Source organism: Pteronotus mesoamericanus, unplaced genomic scaffold, assembly GCF_021234165.1.
Source record: "Pteronotus mesoamericanus isolate MK-2021 breed Mesoamerican mustached bat unplaced genomic scaffold, CSHL_Meso_final scaffold_118, whole genome shotgun sequence".
Taxonomy (NCBI): Eukaryota; Metazoa; Chordata; class Mammalia; order Chiroptera; family Mormoopidae; genus Pteronotus; species Pteronotus mesoamericanus.
In genome coordinates, this window is record NW_026555301.1 from 12,935,722 (window position 1) to 12,952,664 (window position 16,943).

General features: G+C 36.3%; 1 protein-coding gene and 1 non-coding gene across 3 annotated transcripts in view; one reads left to right on the plus strand and one right to left on the minus strand.

Annotated features, from left to right (window-relative positions):
• Nucleotides 1-16,943, minus strand: part of PTPRM (protein tyrosine phosphatase receptor type M) — an 820,882-nt gene that overhangs the window by 351,100 nt on the left and 452,839 nt on the right. The window lies entirely within an intron of this gene.
• Nucleotides 8,237-8,343, plus strand: LOC129081825 (U6 spliceosomal RNA). The gene has a single exon (XR_008530343.1). It is a non-coding gene; the product is annotated as a U6 spliceosomal RNA (small nuclear RNA).

The window sequence follows — 16,943 nt, forward strand, 5'->3', positions numbered from 1 at the left end:
ATGGTATAAACCTTCTCAGATTTTATCATCTCTATCCTTTCCAGGAAAGCACAGGCATACATGTTGTTTATATGCTTTACAAAAATAAATGGGGTCTGCTATTTCATACATCAGTCTAAAGAAGATGTAGCAGTCTATTGCTGCTGACAAACTGCATTAATTCTAAGTCATTATCCTCCAAAATATTAGCTAAATCAAGAATTTAAGACAGGACTGAACCAAAGTGACAAGACTGTGTGGCCATATAAATCTATGCTAAAGAAATGCTATTAATTAATGCTACATGGCTATACAGTAGAGTTATTTTTTCAAAATGGATACAGTCTGATATGTGTAATCAACTTGAACTAAGGAATGTGGAATGAAATCAACTTTGGCAAATTAACTCTCAAATGCAAGAACTGATAAATGAACAATATTCTCCACATCAACTGGTGAAACAGACTTTGAACTGCTCAGTGCATTCTAGCCCAGAATAAACAGAAATAGCTCTCCCACCAAGTAATTATGCATTAACTGTTTTAAATACATAGCAACAAGACAGAATAGAGGATGGATGTGAAAACAGAGAAACTTGAGATTAAAGGGTAACAAATGAAACTTTTTAATTTTTGGCTGAATCATATTATTTCTATATTTCCATATACAGATAATACATATCATTGTTTTCAAAAAGCCTGTGATTCTTCTATATCCTATCACTACCAATTACCTTGGACTATATAACTTATTCCTTCAACTCCAGGTCAGCCTTTGGTTGACTTGCTACTTTAATAATAGCACACATACTGCTAGTCCAATGCAACTGTATACTTAATTGTACCCAACTATAATACAATGTTCAGGAGTAGTTGCCTCTGGAACCATGGAATCACCCAAGTACAAAAATAATTCTGAATGGGAATGTTATTTGGGTAAGAATGAGGATAGCAAGGTGCTGTCAGAGAAAGCATACCAGCCAAGACCTGCCCACTTTTCATAAGCTGAAATACAATGCCCTGAGTTATTGCTGAAATCTGGAAGCTTGAGATGGGTCATTCATGAGGCTGAAATGAAAAGAAATGACAGTTTTTGGCAGAAGTGAGTAGCGAAGACAACACATCATCACTCATTAGGGCTCTGAGGGCAAGAGAACGTTGAATTGTGTTGGGGAGATGCGAGAGGTATCAGAGCCTGAGAAAGCTGTACGTTGGGGGAATGAATGGTCAAGCTGGGAGGGTGTATCCACAACGCATGCATCCAACTCTCAGCTTACGGGGAAATAACCCACCAAAGGTTTCATTGCTTTCATCTCATGAAAATTTTTACTTCTTCAATAAAGCTATGAATGAAAAAGATTTAAATTACTAACCCTAATGTTCTATCAATTTGTAAAATATTCACTTTGAAATATACCCAAGGAGTATTTTTTTTTAAATTGAGGCCTTCAATTATTATTTTTGACTAGAGTATGGGTATCAATGTTACAGAAAAAAGTCCTTCCAATAATCTCAAAACCTTCTTTAGCTTTATCTCAATTGCCTGCTATCTCTGAATATCTTTTATCCTGGAAAAAAATAAATATGGATCTAACCATATATCAAATATCACATTTTAAATAATAACAGTAAAGATGATAGCTTCCATTTTTCATACTTATGTTACAAGTAGTATCCTAAGTAAGTATACATATATATTAGCAAAATTATTAACTAAATATATAAGGAATGATTATAAAATCACACTTAAAACTTTGTGGAACTAGAAGATTAAGATTAGTTGCCCTTTAATTTAAATAAGGAAGCAGCATTAAATAAGTATCAAATTATTGTGGAGAGAAATATTGTAACCTGAAAAGTTCCCAGAACTTCTTAGGAGGCTTCAGTTCCTTATGATAGTTTATATGCATACAAAATAATACACAAGATTTAATGGGTATTTTCAACACTGACAACTGCATTTTATTAACTTCAAAGGCTGGCTTCTAGACAATAAATCTGGTGTGTTCTAATAATGTAGGGATTAAAAATATGCTACTTACAGAGTTATGAATTTTGTAATTACTTCTGAGTTGCATGAAATCATAAAATGTATCAGGCCTTCTCTAACATAATTCTGGTAAAAAATAAACTTAAAAAAGTAGTTCCAGGGATTTATTAATATTAAGACTTCCTTAAGACATTATAAAGACATGTTTTTAATCAGGGATTATGTTCCTAGAAATAATTCTAGCAAATGGCCTAATTATGGCTATGTGCTTAGCTTTAATCACTTTGCAGCCTCTCAGAACTCAGGTGAGGGAGGAAGACTTGTCTGATAAAAATCAGGTGGCTGACTGAATGGCTAGTGAAAATACCACCAATACTATAACAACATTATGATTAGAAATATGGTTACCTACTAGACATTCAAGAAGCTTACTGCACATGGGGAAAGAAAAACAGAAAGCTAGTGTCTATTTTCGCAATTCTTCAGGCTCCTTGCTTCCTTCTATCCACACAGCTTTTTCCCTCCTGCTAAAACCAATGAAAATTTGATTAATGTGACAATTAAACTTATTTTAAATTCCAGAGATGTTATCAGAGCCTGGTGGGAGACAGAGGTAGACACACCTCTCATTCTATTCCAAAGATTCCCAAGAGGTATTTGGGGAACATCTTCAGTCATTCAATGAATGGGGAATGAGCATGTACTGCATCATTGAGCTATGAGGAAGACAAGGAGCTCAGAGTCTATGACATCAGTTGGAACAGAGTAAGAACTTCAAAAGTAGAATTATGCTCTTTCAATGGAGATACATAACAGGGGAAAAGAAAACCAAAAGTATAAACAGGCAAATGTCAGTAACCTCAAGCCAACAATGCAGCTCTGGCATCAAGATCATCCCAGACACTTCTGGGGGCGTCTCTATTCCAGGCTCCCTCTTCCTCAGATTAGAAGGGCACCACTGTCCACTTCACATTCTGCTATTAAAAAGCCCTCCCCAGAATGGACTAAAGAAGATATAACCTATTTTAAAGCTTTATAAATCTGAATTGGAGTGAGAAAAAAAGTAATTAGAGAAATTAGAACCTAAAAATATTTGTGAAACTATTATATTAGAGATGGTGTACTTACAAGGGCAGAGGAGTCAAACTGCTTTTTTTTACACATACATTTAAGTCATTTCTCAAATGAGAAATTTAATACCTCAAGGGAATGGATATTTTTCAATAACTGCAGTTAACTAAATATAGGCTTCTCACAATGTTGAATCATCAGTAGAAAAATGACCGTATGCTGCTTCAGTAATTAAACAGTAAAAGCATATCTAAAAAGTAAAGAAGAAATTTTCAAACATCTAAAGAAGCCATTATCTGAGGCACAAAACATTTTTCCTCATAAGTACCTCCTGAGAGCCTGGAAAATTAGTAAAGATGTAAGAAATTTATCTTCTGTTAAGTAGATGAGATAGTAATGTGGTAATTCTAACTAATGAAGGTACTAAGTGTGGGAAAGGTACAAAGCTACTGTGCACAAAAGCACACCAACTTTGAAAAATCCTTTATTCTGAGAAGACAGCTCTAAAAATGGGACTTTTCACTTATTCTAGGGGTTTTATTCAATTTCTTTTTTTTTTTTTTTACTTATATACAATGACTATTTTTTTTTCAGATCACTTATCTGGCTGGAAGTCTCACTCTCTTTTGAAGGTATGTGTTCTTTACTAAAACAAGGAGTTGACAATGCCAGTTCAGAGAAGGATGATCAAGTACAAACCCCAGCATTGATGAACACCCCAGAAAGGGCAGCTTCCTCTGCATTACGGAGTTACAGCACTGTGGACACGAGGAGGACCACATTTACATTACCAGTTACAAATATGGCAATCTTGGAAACGGGATAGTGCATATTCAATTTAGATATACCCATGTGAGATGGGCACTCTGGTAAGCCACCCAAGTATCTCTTCAGTGTTATGGAAGCTCAGGGAACAGTGGAAGAATAAACAAAGGTCAGGCAATGCTTGAAAGAAGTGCCTAGTTCTTACATGTGAACTGGTCACAGTTAATAATAACTCTGAGAAAGTGTAACTTTAATTTCTGTATATCTGAGTGCCAACAAACTACATATATTCTGTCCACAAACATTAACTGCATTAGGCACTCAGAATAATAAAGTCACTTTGAAACTGTTTTCCATTTACCATTTTCACACCTTAGCTAAGTCCCTCCATCCTATAGGCAAGTATAAAAGTAGAGAAACTAGTTACAAAAGAAGTCCTCCACTGACAGCCTGGCTTCCCCCATTTTAGCATTGAAAAAGAATTAGGGAAAGTTCCGTACAACTTCCTACTCAATGCATGAATATTCCTTAAAAATCTTTAAAGGTTATTTTGCGTTCTGTCTCAGCATACATCGTCTCAAGGCAGCCAGTTTGTTTAGGACAAATGTTAAGTATAGAATATTTTTTTTCCATTGTGTCAGACAGCCTCCTTGAATCAACCCATTTTTTTCCTTTGAAGTCAATGGAAATAATTTTTATCCTTCTGCCAACCTAGAAGTTTCCTGCTATATATGAAGCGCTATGATGTCCTGCAAGTCTTATTTTTAAAATTTGAATGGGTTGAAACTTTTGAGGATGTTGGACTAAGCCAAATGTATTTTGCACCTGGGATGGGTGTTAATGTTCTGGGGCCAGGTGGTGGGCTGTGTTAGATTGAGCGTAAGACCTAAAATATATGTCTATGTCCCCAAACCTGTGAATATGACCTAATTTCGAAAAAGGGTCTTTATGGATTAATTAAAATTTTAAAACTGAAGAGATCACCCTGGATTTGTGAGTCTACCCTAAATCGAATAATCAGTGTCTATATGGTAGATAACAACAAAGATTTGACAAACGTATCTGACGGACACTTTTTATAGTCCCTTTGATGGCGAGGCTACCTATTATTCTTTTGCCTATATTTTCTCTTTGTATTGGGAACTATAGCGCTGCAAATATGGCTCCATTTCAACTGCACTACACTGTCTTTCTGTAATGCATTCACTTTAGATGCAAGAGGAAGACACATTTTTTGCCCTGACTTTTTTTGCAGAACTGGCTTGCTGTCTAGACTGTTTTGTTTCTGGCATTTTCATTAATTCCACGCATATTGCGTCTGACAGAATTACTGCTATGTTTGTTGACAGAACCCTCTGGCCTCCAAACATCAAACGCATGATGTTCCTATCAAACTTGACACCTGTTTTTCATTCCCAGGAATTGATTTTCCACTCACAGGCCAACATATTTCATAGAAAAAACTGTTAGCACTATCTGCAAAGTATTGATTGAAGTAACACTGAAACCCCTACCTGAAAATTTACAGCCTTAATTTCTAGTAGGTTATATCAGTTATCTTCAAGTGGGTGAAAATTTACGAATGTGATCTGCATGTGTTAACTAAAATGTTAACTACTGAACAGAAATGTTAACAACTTGCAACTTATGAGAAAATTTTGAGAAACAAATATTAATTGCTTGATTAAGTTTCTCAAAGATAAGATGAAATGGTCCCTGTTTTCCAAGGGAAGAATCCAAAGTAAAATCCAAAGGAGAAAGTAACTGCAAGTATTCAATGTTGCAATTTAGGAACAAAAGACGGGGTAGTTTGTAGGTCATTTATTCAAAGCTCAAGAATAAAGTCTGTTGCAAAATGTTATGACACAGAATTTATCACTTTATATATAAAACATATAGAGTTCTATATAGATTTAATGATCTCATTTATCATTCAACAACAATATATTGAGGAATTATGTGCTAGTTACTATATTAAGAATTTAACTTGCATTGCCTCATATTGTCCTTACATTTTTCGTACGGTTCTATTCTCCTTACTTTTTGAGAAGGAAGACCTCATGTTGAAATTGCCTCTGTTCTATACAGAAAAGACGCAGAAAAAGTTTGAGGTAATGGAAAGGAAAAATATAGTATTTCAAAATTTATTCTATTAAAATATAATAAAATAAAGCTTTAAGAGAACTCCAAGGTGAGCATGCTAACCTATAAGAATTTGCAATACAGAAATACCACTAACATGTATAAAGTTATTCTACACATGTGGTTTTGAGTGAATTTTCACTTTAAGGCAATAAGACAAGGTAAGAATTATTGGGTACTTGCTCAGAAATGACTTTGGGAAGCTAGTTTATCCCCAAATCACTTTCCACTCTATTTTCCTATGGAAACAATTACTTGTTATTCAAACAATTAAGCCCAATACTGTATTCAGTATTGCTGGGAATAAAGAACAATAAGGTATAACACTTATACTCAGAAAGTTTGTTATTTTTGTGGTGGCTATCAATCTAATGAAGATGGCACATAATGGCCACACTGTATTGTACAAAGCGGATACAATTTCTTCTTTGAGCTTCTGACAAGAAACATAACACAGGCTGATATTGGTTATATAGTTTATGAAGACAGTGGTACCTGGGCTCTTACTTAAAGCAAGAGATTGGCCTGAATTGTTTATTAAGTGGGGAGAAAGAAGAACAGCATCGAGGCAAGGAGATGACACCATTAGCAAAAGCTTGATGTGGAATGAATGTATCTGGATCAAGGACCAAGGCCATATGGACAGGCTAGCTCAATCCTAGGTGAGACAAGATCACCCAAGACTGCAGGTAGAGTTTGAACCTCATCCCTTGGACATCAGGAAGACACAAAAAGGAAAGTGCTCAGTTCAACAAGTATCTACTGAGGATTTAGTGTGTGCCAGGCATTATGTTGATGCTGGGAACACAAACTGAAGGAGAAATAATCCTTACACTCAAGAAGCTTACATTCAGTAGTGAAGGCTGACATAGAAACATGAGAATTATAAAGGAGTATATCAGGACAATAATAAAATATATTCAAGGTATGAGAGAACATAGGGAAGAAGTGAATAACTTCTTAATTCAGGCATGAGGAGATAGTGGTAGGGGGTCAGTGCAAGGAAGGCTTCCCAAAGGAGGTGGTGGTTACATTGGAACTAGACAGATGAAAAAGAGTAGACAGATGATGGCCAGACAGGCAAGGCTGAAATGGGCCCTCCAAACAGGGCAAACATGTCAGGAAGGCAGAGGTGGACTTGAAGTGAAGGACACTATATGAATGAAACCAATTAAGAAGGTACGTCACACTCCATTTAGGAAACACAGGCATAATCCACTAAATAATGAAGGCCCGACCCAGGGCAGTGGGGAAAATAAGAAAACAGGATTTTGCTTTCATTTCCTGGAGGATTTAGCTGTATTACAACAATGTTGTACAACTAAAAATTAGAGATCATGGATTAAAACGTATTGACTTTGACAGCATTTGAGATGTAATTGCCAAATTATTAAAAGATGTAATGCTGAAGGGGGCTCATTTTCAGACTACATTCATGATCTCTTTTGCACATTTTGTGCTCCTCTATCATAACCTCTTGGAAAATTTTACCGCCATTTAACCAGTTGTATATGTTAGAAATGAAGAAGTCATCTTTGATACCTTATTTGTGCCCCTCCTGTCTTCCCCTTGTACACAATATCTCATCAAGTTCTGTGTGTTTTATCTCCTAAATATCTTTTGAATTAATCAATTTTTCACCATGCCCATTTCCAACACCACAGACCAAGCTATCATCTTTTGCCTACATTATTTCAATGATTCTTAACTCCAGTATTTGATGTAGTAAGTACTTAATAAATATTAGTTTAATTCAAGAAAGTGATTAAGGGAACTGCTAAGTAGGGCTGTAGGAGGTAGCATGGACAAAATAGTGTATGTATGGTTTTTAGGGACAAGTTCTGGATAGTAAGTCATAGTGATCATGCCTATGAATTAGAAACAGGTTGAGGTACTAGTTATAAATATAAAAATGCACATGTTGCAGCTATATTTATTTAATAAATTTTCCTGTAGTGATACTAAGGGCCAAGCATTATGCTAGGATCTACTTGGTCCTCTTTAAGAAGAAAAAATAGGTTAACAGATTAGGGATCTACCCATCTAAGAATGGTAGTCAGGATGGATAATCAGATTGGAAGGTGTTTTTCTAGAAAGAGTGAATGGCCTTGTCAAGCAGCATAAAGACAACCAACTAGGGGACAGTGGTGAAAAATCAGAGGAGGGGGTGGGGTGAAAAGGGAAAAAGGAGAGACAATGGGGCTTGAGGCAAAGGAAGTGGTAAATGGGGGAAAGGAACCCAAAGATAAATTCCATTTTTTTATTTGCAATTTCTAAAAATATAAGACTTGTGCTCATTTCAGCAGCACATATACTAAAATTAGAACGATGCAGAGAGGATTAGCAGGGCCCCTGCACAAGGATGCCACGCGAACTTGTGAAACGTCCCGTATTCTTAAGTGGTGGTGGGTAAATGGAGACAAATGTATTTGAACAATAAAAAAAGAAAAAAAATAGGACTTGTTTTTGTGTCTAGCCAATAGTTCTAAAACTGGAGCAAACCTATCACTTTATCCTTGGTTCTACTTTGTTGATTCTTCTATACTAATTCAAAATTATGTAACCCTTTTAAAATCAAACTTTCATAGGTTAAGCTTCTTCCTAATATTTAGGTTGCTTTCATTTTGTTGTTGTTTTGTTTTATTTTGCTACATGGGAAATCTCTTTAATGTTTGACTAATAAATAGATATTTTATATACATATATATTTGGCTGTGAAATGTTAGCAGAAATGTGAAGAATCTGATTAAATAGAAATTTCAAAATGATTTACAAAGGTTATTACCTTACAAGTGTACACATTTCCATACAGAATATATTCCAGAGGAATGTAAAATCCTAATAACTCTAATATGTCAGAGCTGTAGTGACTTCCATTTTCTTATGAGATAAATTTTCTCACTCTAGAATCTAAGAGAATTAATTATCATGCCATCTCTCAAGTAAAAATTGATGTAACTAGGAATACAATATAATTGTCTAATTTATATTAAGATAATAAAAAGATTGAATTATGTGTCAGTCAAATATTTAAAGACTAATGCTTAAATGCGTAGATCAAAACTTAATCAACTTTAATAAATTTTATAGTGGTTTGTTAGAAGTAAATTTTTTTGATGTAGAAATGAGTATTAGCAAACTCATGCAAAGGCTTTTTATTTCCTACACATATTACAGGCGGCTATAAATTGATACCAATGATATCTATTTCTGTACTAATAACCACAAATAATTTGGGGCATTTGGTACTTATAGTTTAAGGAGTTTCTTTGACAAGGGAAATAGTCTGTTTAAGAATATATTACGAGCCCCAGGAGTTAGTGCTTTATTATATAAGACAATCAACAAAGACTATAGGTTATATTTTTAAATGACATGCTTTGACTTTAAAGTATGCTCAAATTTAGAAATTTGAAATACTAGTTAAATATACTCCATATATTAGGAAGTTAGCATGAAATTAAGTAAACATTATTACTATTATTGTTCCTTTTACTTCTCTTGAGACTCAATGTGTGAATTTGTATGCTGTTTTCTTGTACTTAATATATTTATATATCATTATACTATACTCACAAAAGTTATTTTAATTCATACATACCATCCAGTTTAGAGTTTTGACACAAGTCAAGTACTGGGAAAGGATTTGAGGCCTTGGATATGGCTAAGCATTAAATGGAACAAAAGCTGGTGTTGGATAGCATCTGCACTCCTTTCTCTCTTTCCCTTCCACGATGGCCACACCATCCTCAGACTGTACCCACCATCCAAAGGGGCTAAAGCATTGTATGAATTTGTAACTCAGAGATGAGATGAAATACCCTGCCTCTTCAATGCCAAAGGAATTGTCCTCAACCCTGTGCTTTAGCTGAGGGTGCCCTGTGTCTGTGGTTACCAGTGTCTCTAAGGATTCTTGAGGGGGGAGTAATGTATTTTTCTCTTCCTTTTGGCTCTGAGCTCTTGGTAAATTCCTTCTGTTGACGAATCTTGTGACTGTTTCCAAGTGGACTAGTGGTGTACAGCCACTCACTGAACAACACTTTTCTCCTTGCACTCCCTTGAAAATCTCTCTCACAAAGGCAAACTACATGTGCAACAGCGCTTACCGAAGTTCTCAGGAAGTGAACAGGAAAGATTTTAGAACAGATCCATGTAGTAGATAACTAAAGATTAAAAGGATAGTCTTTGGCCCTTTTTTACCCTGAAGTTTATCCATACCTCCTCTTACTCCTCTCACCTTCAAATCCCTGTTTTTATTTGGAATGGTTTAGCTATCTTTGTTTCCTTGGTACCTGAAAACCCATGGTCTTAGGTTCTATGTCATACCAAGAATTTTACCAAGGCATTCTCCCAAACGAGGCGCCTTTCCTAAACTAGTACCAACTCGTAAAATAAGTCACTGTGTTATGTTTATGTTATTGTAAAGTACATCATATTATATGAAATACCAACATAGCAAATAAAAACAAAATGTTTGTTAAATGAATATCTGTCTTTAGTGAGTGCATTTGCCTTATATTATGGAAGCTTAAAGGAGATGGTAATGATTAATACAAAACCAAAGAAACCTGGAACTTCTACCCCATAGTTTTGTAAAGTAGAATATAGATTTCCTGGTTTGACAAGTGCAAATGGTTTGCTGAAACATAGACAATTAAAGACTTTGCACAGAAAGATTATTATCTATAAGTAGAGTGCTCACATATCTTGGTTTATAATGGGTACTAAGCCTGTTCTGGAATAATTATTATTAGCCAAACATACTGGGGTTTGATGACAAAGTAGATGATTACTTTGCCTCTCAGCCATGAAACTGCCACCATATTCTAGACTCACAGTCATCTTCGGCAGAAATGTCCACAGCCATGGGACAATTAGAGTGACAGCCAAAGCTGTGAACAATCAGATCAGGCCCCAACAGAAACTAATCAATGGAGTTCAGCCAAAAGGTAAGACTGTCAGACATTTGACATTTAAATATTTACCTGAAATGAAAGGAATAAGCAATGCTCAAATTGATGAATAAGATCACTAATGCTAAAAAGCAGAATAAGAACAAAGAAATAAACAGAAAAAGAGCTCATCTCATACTAGATATGAAAAATAATTTCTTCCCTTAAAATACATGGGACTGACATGAGATTTCCTAAGGGCAAAATACAGCCTCTTCCACATTATTTTTTAACATGGGTCCACAGTGCCAACATAAAGACAAGCATCTAGCCCAGCAATTTTCAACCATTTTCATTTCATGGCCAGCATAAACCAACTACTAAAAATCTGCAGCATTTTGATTCATTTACACCAGACAGCTATTGTTGTGTTGGCTGTTGTCATTTTTTAAAATTTGACAATGTAAGGGAAATGGTCAGTGCCTCTGACTAAATAGTCAGGTATTGCATATTTTAACAATTCTTACAGCATACCAGTGTGCGCTTTGTGGGTTGAAAATCACTAATCCAGCTCATTTATCAATAAACATGTAATAAGCTGAAGCAGTCATATTGATTACTGACTTGGCTCTCATTCTATTGATGAAAAAAGTCAGAAAAAAAGTTCACTTGTAGATGTATACATTTGTGCATATGGGTGTGTGTATTCTGATAATTTACCATTATAAATTGGTAAATATTTATCAATTATTCACATTATTCATTATCCATTACAGTTTTTTAAATGCAGTACCAATGACTAGGGGCAGGGCTGCCGGCTTGACTCCTTCTCTGGGTGGGTCAGACTTAGGATATATTTCACGACTGTTTTGTACATTGGCTGGGGATCTAAATCAGGCAGCACTGAGTGACCTGGCCACATAAGGCCACCAACTCACCATTGCAGGTGGGTGTAACCACTGGCTGGGATCTCTGCTCAGGTGCCACTGTAAGCAGGAATACAGTCTGCCAAGAACTGACTGCTGGTTGCTATTAGTCCAGCTCCCTTTCTCCACGTCTATCTGATACTCAGGGTCAGGCTCCGCTGACTGCCCCAATGATCTTTGTGAGGTGACCCAGTGGGTCTCCCAGAAAGCATCCCATCATACTGGATGTCCACCCCACTTCTGTTTATCCTACTGTAGAAGCTGTAGCGCAGGGAGGGCCCTCCGGGTATGGCTGGTGCTGGCCTGGGGGAGGGGTGTTGCAGCCCCCTCAGCCTTCTGATGCAGTCCTCTGGGTCTCTCTTGCCCAGAGTGTGCCTCAGCCTCACCACTGGGGTTCTGGGATTTTCACAGAGATGTCTTGTCTATGGATAGTTGCTAGTTGGTCTTTTTTTGTGAGGGGCACTGAACTTGGGAATGACCTATGTCCCCATCTTGATGATGTTAACTTCCCTTGAGTTTCTCATTTAATTTAATAAAATTCTCCTCACATCACTTAGTTCAATTCTGAGAAAAACCAGAATGCTCTAAAACTACTCATTTATATACCAATTTACTGCAATGAACTAAAAAAAATTCAGTAGTTTCTTAGAATAAAATCCTTTGTGTCAAATTATGAATGCAAACTTATACACCAGCTTTCCTTAAAATAAAACTACACCTATTATTATCTTTAGTTAAATATAGATAATAATACAGTCTTTCTTGTAACCAATCATGAGATACTATATGTCTTTTACATTAGTGCATGATTTCAGCAATTCATGCTCCTGATTATATATAAGTACTTTATTATTATCTGAAATTAATGTCCCTTCCAAATTCAATTTGATAGAATCTTCAGTTTCTTCAATTTATCCATTTCTCCCAGGCCATCTATCCCTCTCCTTTCTCACTTTTCCTTCGTTCAGTCCTCAGCTGGCGTGTCCTGCCTCATCCCCTCAACATCTCACTTTCATAGACACCTTGCCTCTAGTCTTTCCATTACCTTACAGAGCAGACCCTACGTTCTTGTGTTAGGCTTTCATAGTCTGACTCTTGCTCCTATGCCAAGGACTTTGTAAGTTGCTGGCTAACTCTGAATAAGAGGATGGTTCTGTATGAGATTAAAGATGTCCAGTCTTCCTGGGACTGAGATGTTACTGGAAAGCTTCCACTCATCTTCTATCATCTCCCACTCCCCCAGGAACTTGTCAGTTTCTTTTCTGAATGTCTGCCAAACATTTTAGATCCAAAGCACTTACACAATACCCAGTAAACTATAGGTATTTAAATACCTTTAAGTGAACAACAGCAACGTCTTACATATTAAGGGATTGGAAGGTCACTCATATAACTGAAGGGCATGACTGATTTCATACTGCCCCAGAGAGAAAATGCAGGCCTTGGGAGGAAAAGCTACAGAGAAATGGACTTAGAAAGAGCTGCCTATGAGGCCCAGGCCAGGTGTCTCAGTCGGTTGAAGCATCATCCCATACATCAAAAGGCTGTAAGTTTAATTCCCAGTCAGGGCACATACCTAGGTTGCAGGTTTGGTCCCTGGTCAGGGTGTGTATATGGGAGGCAACTATCAATGTTTCTCTCTCTCTCTCTCTCTCTCACTCCCACTGTCTCCCTTTCCCCTTTCCTTTCTCTAAAGTCAACAAACATATCCTCGGGTGGGGATTAAAAAAAAAAACCATAGAAAAAGAGTTGTCCAAGCGTTGCTGACTTCATAAGGTATGAACTTCTTACTCATACATACATGTCCTTTAGTAGTGGTGGGTGGACACCTGTTATGGGTTTTGGCAGGTGGCTGAGATGAGATGATCTTTAATGGTCCCTTCAAAATTCAGATTCAAGAGCTGTGCCATGAGCTGTGAAATGATAAGGATTATGTATGGAGAGCAATGAGCAAAAGTTAGTATAACAGAAAAGAATTCTATGCTTTCTCTGAATTGTTGCCCCAAATAGCTCAGTACTCATTCCTGCTTATGTTTAGTGGAAGCAGGGTAGAAGAATGAGAAATATCAGAAGCAACATATCACCATATGAGGCTGGCTGTAGGGGTTTTTGCCCAGGTCACAGTTAGTCTTTTTAACTGGTCCTTTCATGCACAGAGGTAAGTCCCAGAAGTAATTTTACTTAAAACATCCCTGTCCCTGGGGACACAGCTTGGGAGCTCTGGATAGCCTTTTAATCTTTCACCAGAACTACAGAGGAGGAGATGATGGCCTTTAGAGAGAGAGGAGGAAAAAATGGAGAGAGGAAGAGTATAAATGCAAGGCTGAGAGTACTGGTTTACATTTCAGACAGGGTTACAGTCCTCTTTACCATGTCTGTAGGAATTCCTGGAGTCTTACCATCTATATCTTTTATGCTTAAACATGTATCACTTTGTTTCTGTCACTTGGAAAAAAGACAGCTTAACTATGATACCACAGCTCTGCTTGAAGCAGCCTCCTCACATCAACCAAGGCCTAGCTCAGAAATGCTTAATTGTTGCCATGTACAGAAAGTGTTTCTCATTGGCCAATGCAATTTTCCAACATAGCACATAGCAGGATGGTCACTAGGTATTGCTTCTCAGAAGACTGCCAGCCTTGCCTTGAAGACCTACTGACAGGTGGTTCTGGCCAGGATCTCCAGAATGTATCTAACTACAACCAGGCCCCATTATTGCACTGGAAATAAAAGGCTCGGAGAATGCCACTGGAACTGTGCCCAGGAGGCTTTGGGGGGTCACAATTGCCAGAGCTTTAAAAAAAAATCAGAGTCCTATATAGAAGTATTCCAAATAATACTTCGTTGAGCACATTCAGATTCTGAGCTTATCTGCTGCTCAGAAACAATATGCAAAGCAAGTGTTTACTGTGTTGGCTGACTGTCATCTTTTTCTTTTAATACCATCAATACGCAAAAAAGTCCACCAAGAGTGGAAGAAAAAACCCTGACAGAATAGTGTGCAGCACAGTATAAATATACCGTAACGGGGCTGTCAACACACCACATACTAGGAGACCAAGAGTTCAGCTGATTAGTCAAGGACACCCAAAACTCTATGTAGCACAGAGAATGCTCCATGTTCTAAAATACTTTTAAAAATTAGCATGGGATCTATAAATATTTTTGAAAGTTATTTTCATCTTGCTAAAATGCCAGTTTTTAATAAAGAGCATAATGTGGAGCAGAGCCTAAGTCTTAGGCTTCCCCCTCCTCAAATTTTGAATATTCATGGGACTGGGAAAATTCTTTTTAATCACATGCATTATCCTTGAGACACACAGTTTATAAGAATACTGAAAAGACTATCTCCTTTTTCATTCCATAAAGATGTGTGAACCTACAAACAATGAGAATCCCACTAGTGTGATTCAAATGAAATGAGTGGTTATTGGGACCACTCATTTGACCCAATAATCCAAATGAGGGGATTGCGATGAGTTTGCCACGGTGCAGTGGGGTTTTATTTACTGGAGAGTAATGAGCACAGATACATCAAGTACTTTTTGCCGCAGATACTTCAATAAAAATAGCTAATGAGGATCAGTGTCAACATATATATTAAAACTTATCTTCAAGATTCTTTCTTGATTAGGTTTTTTAAGGTATTAATTCTTGTTACCCTAGATTATTGAAACAGGGAATACTGCCTCCTAATAAAATAATTATCAGGTTTCTTAGGAGGATATTTTCTTCAATTACTCCGAGTTTCCGGGATTTAACTCATGAGAACAATTTCAATGGCTCAACATTTAGATATAAAATGAATTTTAGGTCTATTTTACAAAAGTAAGATATGATCTCTAATCCTCATTTAATTTCATTGATGGTCAACAAGGGATAAGAAATAGAAGGTGGAATAAAAGGTGTTTTCTTTTCCACTGTTGAATAGTTTAAAAATATTGACTGACTAGAGAGATGGTGAAATTATTAGAAATAATGACTAAATTAGAAATATGACCAAAGCATCCTATCAGCTACTGTACCATTTTCTCAACCATGTAGGGTAGTAATGCTTTTTATGTATTTTTCCACATGGGCCAAAACTTAAGAGAGAAATTTAGACAGACTTTTCTGATTGTGAATGCTACTAAACAGTATAATAAATCAACTCATTTAATTCTTACAAGTCTGAATAATGTATGATATCTCTAATTATAGAGCATGAAACACACTCAGTCAAATTAAGTAACTTGTCCAAAGCCACACAAATAATGAGTAGCAAAATCAATCCACTTTGACTTCCACTGCACTTCCTCCTTCACTAACCCATCTTTGCAAATGGGATTTACACGGTATAGTAGGATTTAAGTGTGCTCCTCCTAAGAAGAATGAAGAGAATTAATGCCATGCTCTCTAGAAGGCTTTTCTGTTGTGTTTTTATTCACTACTTTTCTAAGAAGCCTAAAGCCTGTCATAGATATTACCTTATTCATCTTTACCATTTATCTGGGTACATTAGTTTTTGATGTTATTACTACTGTTATTACAGATGGGAAAATTAAAGTGAGCACTGGTGAGCAGGAATGTCAGCAAGTGAGTGGCAGTTGGGAGTAGAAGTCTTGCCACCTAATACATAATCCAGAGACCTAGCCACTAAAGCTTGCTTTTTGTGATATGGTAAAACATACAAGGCCATGCTGCTATCAATCTTTAATGAAACCAAATGTCAACTATACTATTCTGAATCATCATTCAGTTTCTAGCCTAATATTCAGTATATATGCAATCATAAGACCACACATTCATATATAAAGGTTGAAAGGAAATTCAATTTCTTTATATAATTACACAAATTATTTTTAACATGTCACAACAATTTTACATGAGAAAAAAATGAATTTCTCCATCAATTTACACTCAAACGTTTGTGTTCTCTTTAAGGAGTCGATCCCATATTAATGTAGGTTAATTATTTTTTCCTTAAAGAAGTCTTTAAAAAAAGCCATTCTGATAAATGTTTCCTTTCCTGTTCATCAGTAGCAGATGTCTACTTCTGCCTAGAGGACAAGTCTAATGCTCTGTGACAATAGGAGAGCATAACAAAACCATAAAACAAACTGTGTCTCTGCTCAAACTGGGTTCAAAATGCTATTTCTTCCTTTTACAAATGCATAGCAAATACAAAAACTGCCATTTA